A 10939-nucleotide genomic window follows, 5' to 3' on the forward strand; every position below is an offset into this window, starting at 1 on the left:
GTTCCTTGAATAAGCTCCACATTTCTAGAGTGTCCATCCCCTGCAGTTTCCTTCCCCATCCTATGCATTCTAAATCTTGCCTAAATGCATCATAATTGCCTTTCCCACAGTTATACCTATTTTTCTGCAGTAGAAACCTATCCCTGCCCGTTGCTATTGTAAACATAATCAAATTATGGTCACTCACCACAGTGCTCACCTACCTCTAAATCTAACACCTGGCCGGGTTCATTCCCCAGTACCAAATCCAATATGACATCGCTCCTTACTGTGTCAGAAAACCCTCTTGCACACGTTGGACAAAAACTGACCCATCTAAACTACTTGAACTATAGTATTCCCAGTCAATATTGGCGAAGTTAAAGTCCCCCATAACAACTACCCTGTTACTCACACTCCCGTAAAGAATCACCTTTGCTATCCTTCCCTCTCCATCCCTGGAACAATTTGGAGGCCTACAGAAAACTCCCAACAGGGTGACATCTCTTTTCCTGTTTCTAACCTCAGCCCAAACCACCTCAGTGGATGAGTCCTCAAACGTTATCTCAGCTGCTGTAATACTACCCTTGATTCACAATGCCACACCCCCGCCTCTTTTACCATCTTCTCTGTTGTTGCTGAAACATCTAAATTCCAGAATCTGCAAAAACCAGTCCTGTCTCTGCTCTAGCCATGTCCCTGAAATGGCCACAACATAAAAATCCCAGGTACCAGCCCATGCTGCAAGTTCACCCACCTTATTCTGGATGCTCCTGGCATTGAAATACACACATTTCAAACCAACACCCTGATTGCCGGTGCCCTTTCGTGACCTTGTAATCCTATCCCTGACCTCAATAACCTGAACCTGCTGAACACTGGAACTACAATTCAGGTTCCCATCCCCCTACTGCATTAAATTAAACCCTCCAGAAGAGCATTAGTAAATTTTACACCCAGGATATTGGTACCCTTCTGCTTCAGATGAAAACCATCCTGTTTGTAGACGTCCCAACTTCCCCAGAAAGAGCTCCGATTATCAAAGAATCCAAAACCCTCCCTCCTGTACCATCCTTGCAGCCACGTGTTCAGCTCCGTGCTCTTCCTGTTCCTCATTTCACTAGCAAGTGGCATGGGCAACAAACCATAGACAATAACTCTGTTTGCTTTAACTCTAAGCTTCCACCCTTGCTCCCTAAATCCCCATCTCTCTTCCTACCTATGTCATTTGTGTCTATGTGGACCATGACTTGGGGTTGCGCTCCCTCCTCCTCAAGGATTGTGAGTCTCCCTCGTTCCCACAAAACCTCCTATCTGTTCCCCCTAACTATGGAGTCCTCAATGACTAAAGCTCTGCTCCTCTTCCCCCTTCCCCTCTGAGCAACAGGGACAGTATCTGCACCAGAGACCTGTGTCCCATTGCTTACCCCTGGTAAATTGATCCCCCTAACAGTACCCAAAATGGCATACTTGTTGTTGAGGGGAATCACCACAGGAGATCCCTGCACTGCCTGCTGGTTCCCTTTCCTACCCCTGACAGTGACCCATCTACCTTCTTCATGTGGCTGTGGAGTAACTATCTCCTGGTAACCCCTCTAAATAACCCCCTCTGCCTCCTGAATGATCCGAAGTTCATCCAGCTACAGTTCCCCAATATGGTTCTTGAGGATCTGGATTTGGGTGCACTTCCCACAAATGAAGTCAGCAGGGACACTAGGGGTGACCCTTACCTCCCACACACACTGCAGGGGGAATATTCAACTGCCCTAACCCCCATTTCCACTATTCTTTTTTTGTTTAGAGGAGGGGGGTGGGTGACAGACACTATCGAAGTAGCGTTTTGGGTAAAGAAACTGCCCTAATATGTGACCTTGTGGCCTCTCCGACTGCGTCCAGGAATTGAAGAAAAACCGGAACTAAAAGAAATTTAAACTATATACTCACGTATCCCAACAAGTATGTTTTATTCCTCTTATTGATTCCCTCACCACCTGCCACAGGTCTAAACTATCAGCTCTATCCTTCAGGATTTTACCAGTTTGGGCAGTAATGCTGCTACCAAGCCATCCTTACAAATGGAAATCTTCTGCCCAAAATAAATTCTGTGCTATTGCCACTCTCAACGCAACCTGTAAGTAATGTTCAACATGAAAGAGGATGGATTCATTAGTTGAGGGGCGGCATGGTTGGTGGTTATTAGAATGAGGTTTCCTTTCCATGTCTGATCACACCTAGAAATGTTGACAGAGGTGAATGCTGTTCAATTTTCAAACCTGAGCCTCATCTCATTTCCCACTCAAACTGGTCACCACTGGAAATCCAAAAATACAGTCCTGGGAAAGAGTTACTAAATAGACATCATCACGTGGAGGCAACAAGATTACAAGCAATCCTTCCAGGATTTAGAAGAACATAACCTACTGCTTTTGAGCCATAAGGAATCCGACCAAAAAACCAAACAATAAATTTAATCGGACTTTCAGAAGGCTTTCAATCAAATTATAGACTCCCCATAGTGCATTCAGCCAATCAGGTCTGCACCGAGTCTCCAAACAGCATTCTACCCAGACCCATTTCCTACATAAGAGAACAACATAAAATTAAAATGCATGAGATTAGGTGGTGGTCTGACATTGAGAATGGATTCACAAATAAGAAACGAAGAATGTGAATTAACATGTCTTCTTCCAAGTGGCAGGCAGTGATGAGCACGGTACCACAGGGACTCCAGCTAATCACAATATATGTGAATGAGTCAGATGACGGAACTAAATGTAATTACCAAATCTTCAGCAATGCTGTGTTTTTATTCCCTAACAGGCCAAAGACTGTCAACATTGTTAACAAATGAAATAGGAAAGAGAGATAAGGGCTAGCATACAGTTTGACAAAATTATGGCTGAAAGCAGTTGAATGTTGTCATCCAGCATCTATGAAGTGAAGAAGCTGTTAGAAAATTATTAGTTTTAAAGAAATCATTGCTGACATCTCTGTCCGCATTGCCAGTCACTCTGATTTTCAGTTTTACCCACCCAATATAACCAGAGCCCACCCTTTGAAAGTAAGGGGTGCAAGCATATTTTTCCTGACGTAGTGACAGCCTTCGCCCAACAAATAAATGATTTGAAATATGCGAGAAATTTTTCTGACCTGTTTGGAGAACGTGCTTTTCAAGATAGATGATTGCTTGTTTATGAAATAAGTTCTGAGTTCTAAAAGTGGTGAACATTTGAGCATAATGACAAGGGTATCATAAAAAGTGGTATCGTAGTTACAAGTTATCATGGTTGGGGTGAGATAGGAGTTGGTAAGTAATAATTTGTGAGCACTGGAAATATTGCAAGAAATTAGGCTACAAATGGTGTGGCCATGGACAGAAATCATGAAACCTCTTACCTTAACAATGCTAGTTGGATTATTGAATTTTTCAGCTATGTTCTTGGTGCAATGTTCCTGGTATTAGCAGACTCAAAAATTCCATGTTCAATATTTCATTTGTTTATGTGGTTGCATTTGACTGCTTGTTGACATGAGTGTTAAGTGTTAAAGAGGTTGGGTCTGAAGTTATTCACTCATAATGTAAGAAACTGGACATAGATGTTGTGATATTGAAGAATCCAACAGTTCAATAAGATATACAAAGTTATTTTATCAAGCATAATAGTGACAGGGCTCACAAACTGGGACAAAGTAGGGTATGTGATCTTTACACTTTATGCTCTTTATACTCCTTGCTTGCATGCTATGATATAATGATGATGTCGGGAGCATGTCTCTAAAAATGTACTGGCATACTGTATCTCTGAAAGGTATTCTGATGTGCTGTATCTCTTAAAGCTGTACTAATATTCTGATTGCAATATACAACAAAACACAACTCTTGCAACTAGGTTTGGTAAACAGGGACAGCAAATCAAGCATGCAATCTTCTTACAGCATTCAATTAAAGGTAATATCTGTTTAGACAAATAACCTTAATGTATTTATAAGTTGCCAGCAATACAACTAACACATCCCTATCTCATTTGTAACAAATTTGTTAATTATATTTTAAGGGTAGGGTGGGAGGATTAGCATTTCAAAACATTTAAGTTATCATAAACAAACCCACATATTTGAAGCAAATGCCAAAATCAAAAGTTATACAGAAATGTTTGATTTTTCCTCTAATTGGGTGAATTTAAAATTTGAGACTTTTTCACCACGTTTTTTTTACAAAATTTGAAAAGTAATGGTTGCATATTTTAAAATTTTGAATCTTTAACTTGTGATCTGAATTGCCATAAAATGGTGCTTTGCACAAGCAAAATATATTTAGTTTCACACTTTTATGTCAACTATATCCTACACTTATAATCAATGTAAATTAAATGTTACATTCAACAGCACACTCTCAACATTGCGATAACTAAAATATTTGTTATGATGATGATGTCTGTTAAATGATCCCTTGAAGCCTTCCAAACCTTCATTACTTACTAGCTAGTCATTAGGAATAGCATCTCCTCAAGGAACACAAATTTTGTATTGGGCAGCTGTGAAAAGACTAAATATGCTTCCATACTTGAGCAGAGACTTCAATACAAGTAAAAACTTATCCCTCAAATGTTATGATATCATAATGAAAATGTGATGTCATCAGACAGTTTCCCTCATTTGCTTGAGCTAAAAACTATAATAGTCATCGTTAAAATCATCTGTTTTGAAAGTTTACTTGGTTTTCAAAACAGTTTAATGCATGATCTTATTCATAACTCATTTGTAACTCAGATCAATCATTATTTGTTTATACAAGCATCAACAATAATAAAAATGCAGAAAATACAGTATGGTGTCTGATAATAATTACAGTATAAGTCAAAAGTAATGCATTTGTGCAAAGACAAAATGGTATGCCATAAAAATCGATCTGTGCCCAACGTCAGGCATTTCAGAGACTTCTAATTGAATGTTATGGTATTCCAACGTGTTGCCTTTGGAGAAGCCTACACGGCATAAAAACAATGACTGCAGATGCTGGAAACCAGATTCTGGATTAGTGGTGCTGGAAAAGTACAGCAGTTCAGGCAGCATCCAAGGAGCAGTAAAATCGAAATTTCGGGCAAAAGCCCATATCTGGATACCAATGACAAAAGTATTTGAGAGTAACTAGTCTGGTGGCCTGGGATAGCATGTGTCTTGATTAAGATCATATCAGCCTTCTGTAATTCACCCCCTCTTGGAGTTGCAAGAATGAGGAGTCATAATTGCAGCTACCATGATCCTGCGGATGAGTTCCCTCTCCGCAATGAGAGGGTGTGACCAAATTTTGAATTTTCCACAGGTGCCTCCATCTTTAGGTTTGAAAAGTGTGGCTTTGGAAAAACACAGCAGGTCAGGCAGCATCCAAGGAGCAGAGAGTCGATGTTTCAGGCATAAGCCTTTCATCAGGAATGTGGAGAGGGGGCTGGGGGGAAAGGGGCTGAGAGATAAATAGAATGGTAGGGGTGAGGGAAGGTAGCCAGAAGGCAATAGGTAGATGCAGGCGAGGGTGTTGGGGGGTGGGGGGGGGGGGGGGGGGGGTTGTGGTGCGTGTTAATGATAGGTCATAGGGGAGCGTGGAGCAGAAAGGTGGGAAAGAAAATGAACAGGTAGGGTCAGTTCAAGAGGACACTGTTGAGCTGGAGGGTTGGATCTGGAATGAGGAGGGAGAAGGGCGGCATGCTGGCACAGTGGTTAGCACTGCTGCCTCACAGCGCCAGGGACCCGTGTTCAATTCCTGACTCAGGCGACTGACTGTGTGGAGTTTGCACATTCTCCCCGTGTCTGCGTGGGTTTCCTCCGGGTGCTCCGGTTTCCTCCCTCAGTCCAAAGATGTGCAGGTCAGGTGAATTGGCCATGCTAAATTGCCCCTAGTGTTAGGTAAAGGGGTAAATGTATGGGTGGGTTGCGCTTCGGCGGGTCGGTGTGGACTTGTTGGGCTGAAGGGCCTGTTCCACACTGTAAGTAATCTAAAAAAAGGGGAGATGAGGAAACTGGTGAAGTCAACATTGATGCCGGGTGGTTGGAGGGAGACCTTGTGGACTCCGACCAACACGAGCAATGTCCACCACTCCTGGTAGGACTGGAAACCACCCATTTCCCCAGACAGCCCAAATATGCATTCTCACCTGCATAGTCAACCAGCCTCCCTTAATCAGATGACAAACTTAGAAATGGCCTGCAAATCCACCACTTTGAGGAAGATAGTTACTCTCAAACACTTTTGTCATTGGTATCCAGATATGGCACCAGTTTGCATTTAAAGGTAATGCTGTAAGATTCCATTTACACATATAATGATCATATTGTATGACGGTAGCATTTATAAATTGCTGCAGGTACATGAAGGGCTTGTATGTAGACCATATGGGTGCTGAGCCCTCTGAGTGAGGACATGCATGCTCCAACCCCCAACCCTTAAAGTTAATCTACTTGGAATGTGAGCACCTGAAGTGGGGGGTGGGGCAAGAGGTAGTTCCAGAGAAGTAAGAAACTGAAAAAAGGCTTACTCCTTTACCCCAACCAAATGTCATCAGCATAAATTCCACCTATTCTTTGTTACTGTCAGTTCTGATCTCGAAACCTTGCCCCTGCTTTCTCTCCATGGATGCTGCCTGACCTGCTGAGTTTCTCCAGCAATTTCTGTTTTTGTGAAAGATGATGCATTCAATATTTCTTTGTGGTATGCATGTTAATTTAAAAAAAAAGGGTTTAAGGAATTTTAAAACAGAGAAAATACTGGAAGTTTTGCGTATTTCCAGCATTTTGTTTTATATTTCAGATTTCCAGCCTGCAAAGTTGCTTGATTGTTCAAGACTGATTCTTCTTAAAATAAAGGAGCTTCTGAGTTGGTACAACGGTAACGATGATAAAAGTATGATCTGAGTCTTTTAAAGAAAAAGGTTGAAGTAGCAAACATTTATGGATTTGGCACAGAGTAAGCAATCCCAGCAGACTGCTCCTCATGAATGATACTATTATGTTAGCAATCCAACATCATCTTGCCTGTCTGTGCCTTACAGAAGGTGAGTGACACAGAAATCAGAAGCATAAACTTGATTTTAAAATGACCAATTGACGGACAAGAATATAAGAATGAGGTGTCCTGAGTAAGGAAGGAAAGACCAGAATAGCATCCCCTTGAGCCTGCTCTGCCATTCAGTAGGATCATGGCTGATGCATCTCAGCCTCAGATTCACTTTTTTGCCTGCTCTCCATAACCCCTCACCCTGTTATTTATTGAAAATCTGTCTATACCCTCTTCAAATTTATTCGGTGTCCCTGCATCCAGCACACTCTGAGGCAATGCATTCCACAAATTCATGACCCTTTGAAAGAAGCAATTTCTCTTCATCCCGTTTTTAAATCTGCAAGTCCTTATCCTAAAACTATGACCTCTGGATCTAGATTGTCCCACACGAGGTAACATCTCTCTACATCTACTTTATCAATCCCTTTTATCATCTTATACATCTGAATTAGATCTCTTCACTTTCTTCTAAAAGTCAGAGTGATCTAAATTGCTCCATCTCTGTTCATAAGACAAGCTGCTCATCAAGAGTATTAATCTCTGAACTGATCCAATGCAACGACATCACTCTTCAAGTAAGGGGACCAAAACTGTACACAAAACTGCAGGTGAATGACCTATTGAGATTCTTTTTGAGAATCAATTAATATTATTGCCCCTGCCTGCCATCTTTTGGGGCATCAAATAGAAAGATTTCCATTAAGTATTCCATGGTTACAAGAGCAGGTCAGCAACTATCAATCCTGCTGCAAATAACTTACCTCCTGATTTACCCAAATCCTGTCCAGCAACCAAATGAAGAGCAAATCATGTCTGATTAATTTGCTAAAGTTCTTCAAAGATGTAACAGGCAAACTGGATAATGGGGATTCTATAGATGTAATTTATCTGGACTTCCAGAAGGCATTTGATAAGGTACTGCACTAGAGGTTCATTCACAAGGTTGGATCACATGGGATTATAGATAATTTAGCCTGGTTAGATAACTGGCTGATGGACAGAAGACAGAGAGTCAGAATAAATGTTTTTTTTCTAGGTGGCAAGATGGAACTAGTGGAGTGTCGTAGTGTTCAGTCCTAGGACCCCAGCTATTTACAATCTACATTAATGATTTGGATACAGGGATAGAAAGCTCTGTAGCCAAATTTGCAGATGAAACAAAGATAGGTGGGATGGTAAATTGAAATGAGGAAATAAGAACCTTACAAATGGATATAGATAGGTTAGGAGAGTGGGCCAAAATGTAGCAGATGGAGTTGAACATGGATAAGTGCGAGGTCATGCATTTTGGCCAGAAAAATGGGAAGGCAACCTATTATCTAAATGGGGAGAGACTTCAGGGTGCTACGGTACAGAGGCATCTGGGTGTCCTTGTTCACAGAAAACTAGCATGCAGGTACAGCAGATAATAAAGGAAGCAAATGGAATGTTGGCTTTCATAACTAAAGGAATAGAATATAAAGGTAAGGAAGTATTATTCAGTTATATGAGATTAGCAGAATCCTGGCAATTGCCACTATTCATTTACCCTGGAGCACCTTTTTTTCAACATTTATTTTTGGGATGTGTGCTGGGGCCAGTATTTATTATTGCTGCCTTGTTGCCCTTGAGAAGGTGGCGGTAAGCTGCCTCCTTGAACTGTTGCAGATTGTGTGCTGTGTTGACTCACAATGCCACAGGCAGGGCATTCCAAGGTTTTGCTGAAAATGTATTGCTGGAAAAGCGCAGCAGGTCAGGCTGCATCCAAAGAGCAGGAGAATCGACGTTTCAGGCATGAGCCCTTCTTCAGGGCCCTTATTCCAAGATTTTGACCCAGCAACAGTGAAGGAACACCTCCTTGTTTGGAAATGAGTGGCTGGTAGGGGAATTTGTAGGTGGTGTTCCCATGTACCTGCTTCCTTTGTTCTTCCAGATGGACTGCAGTGGTCATGGGTTGGTGAGACCATACCTAGAGTATTGTGTGCAGTTTTTGTCCCCTTATTTGAGGAAAGATGTAGTGGCATTGGAGGCAGTTTTGAGGAGGTTCACTAGATTGATCCCAGAGATGAAGGATTTTTCATACAAAAAGAGATTGAACAATTTAGGCCTATACTGTCTGATATTTAGTAGAATGAGGGGGAGATCAAATTGAGGTATTTAAGATGATAAAAGGTGTGGATAAAAGAGATGTGGAGCGGATGCTTTCCTCTTGTGGGACATTCTAGAATGGGAGGTCATAGTCTTAGGATAAGGGGTAACAAATTTAAAACAAAGTTGAGGAGAAACTAATTCTCCCAAAGAGTTGTGAATCTATGAAATTCGCTCCCCCAAAGTATGATGGATGCTGGGACAGTGAATAAATTTAAGGAGGAGTTAGACAGATTTTTAATTGGTAATGTGCTGAAGGGCTATGGAGAAAAGACAGGAAAATCAGCCATGAAAGAATGGCAGAGCAGACACAATGGGCTGTATGGCCTATATTTTATGAACTTATGAATGGCAAGACACCAGACAGTTGTGTGATAGAATTTCCCGACTTGGCTGGGTGGATGCAGCTCCAACACTCAAGAAACTTGACACCATCCAGGGCAAAGTAGCCCACTTGAATGGTGCCACATCGACAAAATTTCAGTCCCTCAAACATAGACGCTCAGTAGTAGCAGTTTGTACTATTTATAAGATGCACTGCAAAAGTTCACCAAACATATTCCAAACCCATGACCGCTGTAGTCCATCTGGAAGGTCAAGGGAAACAAGTACATGGGAACACTACCTAGAAATTCCCCTAACAGCCACTCACATCCAAACATGAAGATATTCCTTCACTGTTGCTGGGTCAAAATCTTGGAATGCCCTCCCTGTGGTTCATCACCACCACCGCCTCATGGGCAACAAAGGATGGGCAATAAATACTGGCCCCACCACAAATCCCAAAAATGAATGTTGAAAAAAAGTGCGCCGGGATAAATGAGTAGTGGTAATTGCCAGGATACTGCTAACCCTGTCACACACATACCTTTAAGAAGTTGCAACAGTGATCGCCAATTGCCTGAATGTTAATTCAGTGGAACCTTTTGAATTCCAGTGTTGTGATATGTCTCTCTCAGTGCTATGTGCAATAGCAGTGCAGTCAATGGCACCCTTGACCTGAATCCTATTGCCTGAGCTGCAGCACAGACAGTGTCATTGTAAAACACAATGAACTGATGTGATCTCGCTCAGATGGTAATGGTGCATTTATGGGGTGCATGACTGTGAGATCTCACACAGGTCACACAACACTCTTGGGAAGGAGCAGTTCAGATAAAAGTTCAAACTAATTTTTGCAGACACCAGCAGAGGATGGACATTCAGGCAATCTGTGATCACTTTGGCACTTCATAAATGTGTATGTGTGTGTGATAGAGTTAGCAGTATCCTAGCAGCTACATTTATCCTGATGTGTGCCATACAGCAATATATTCTCCACCTCAACCTGGATAGATTTCCACTGACAAACAGCCTATCTATGAGCATGCACAAAAGACCACATCAACATATCAGTACTTAGAGCTTTGTGCTCTGGCTGAAGAGCCAACATGCTAACTGGTATGATGAGGTGATGGAAGTCAGAGCAGATGGCTAGTGATTTTAGCTCCATGTTGCTCAGCATTTCAGCACACGATGCACGGAGACCAGCTGCTTGCACCCCTCATCAACAGACACTGGCATCACGAGGTGATGGAAGGAAAAGATGGATGCTGTAAGCATGAAGGTAGGCACTGAGTGAGTGCTAAGAGTGTAAGCAAGAAGCCCTGAGATGCACTGTAGTTCTCTAGTTACCTATCAAGGTACACATTGTATCCCTGCTGTAGTCTTTGAGTTACAGATACAATGCAAGATGTGTTCCTTTGAGTTACAGATGCAATGCAAGATCTGTTCCTTCAATCA

The sequence above is a fragment of the Hemiscyllium ocellatum genome, chromosome 15 (genome assembly GCF_020745735.1).
Source record: "Hemiscyllium ocellatum isolate sHemOce1 chromosome 15, sHemOce1.pat.X.cur, whole genome shotgun sequence".
Taxonomy (NCBI): domain Eukaryota; kingdom Metazoa; phylum Chordata; class Chondrichthyes; order Orectolobiformes; family Hemiscylliidae; genus Hemiscyllium; species Hemiscyllium ocellatum.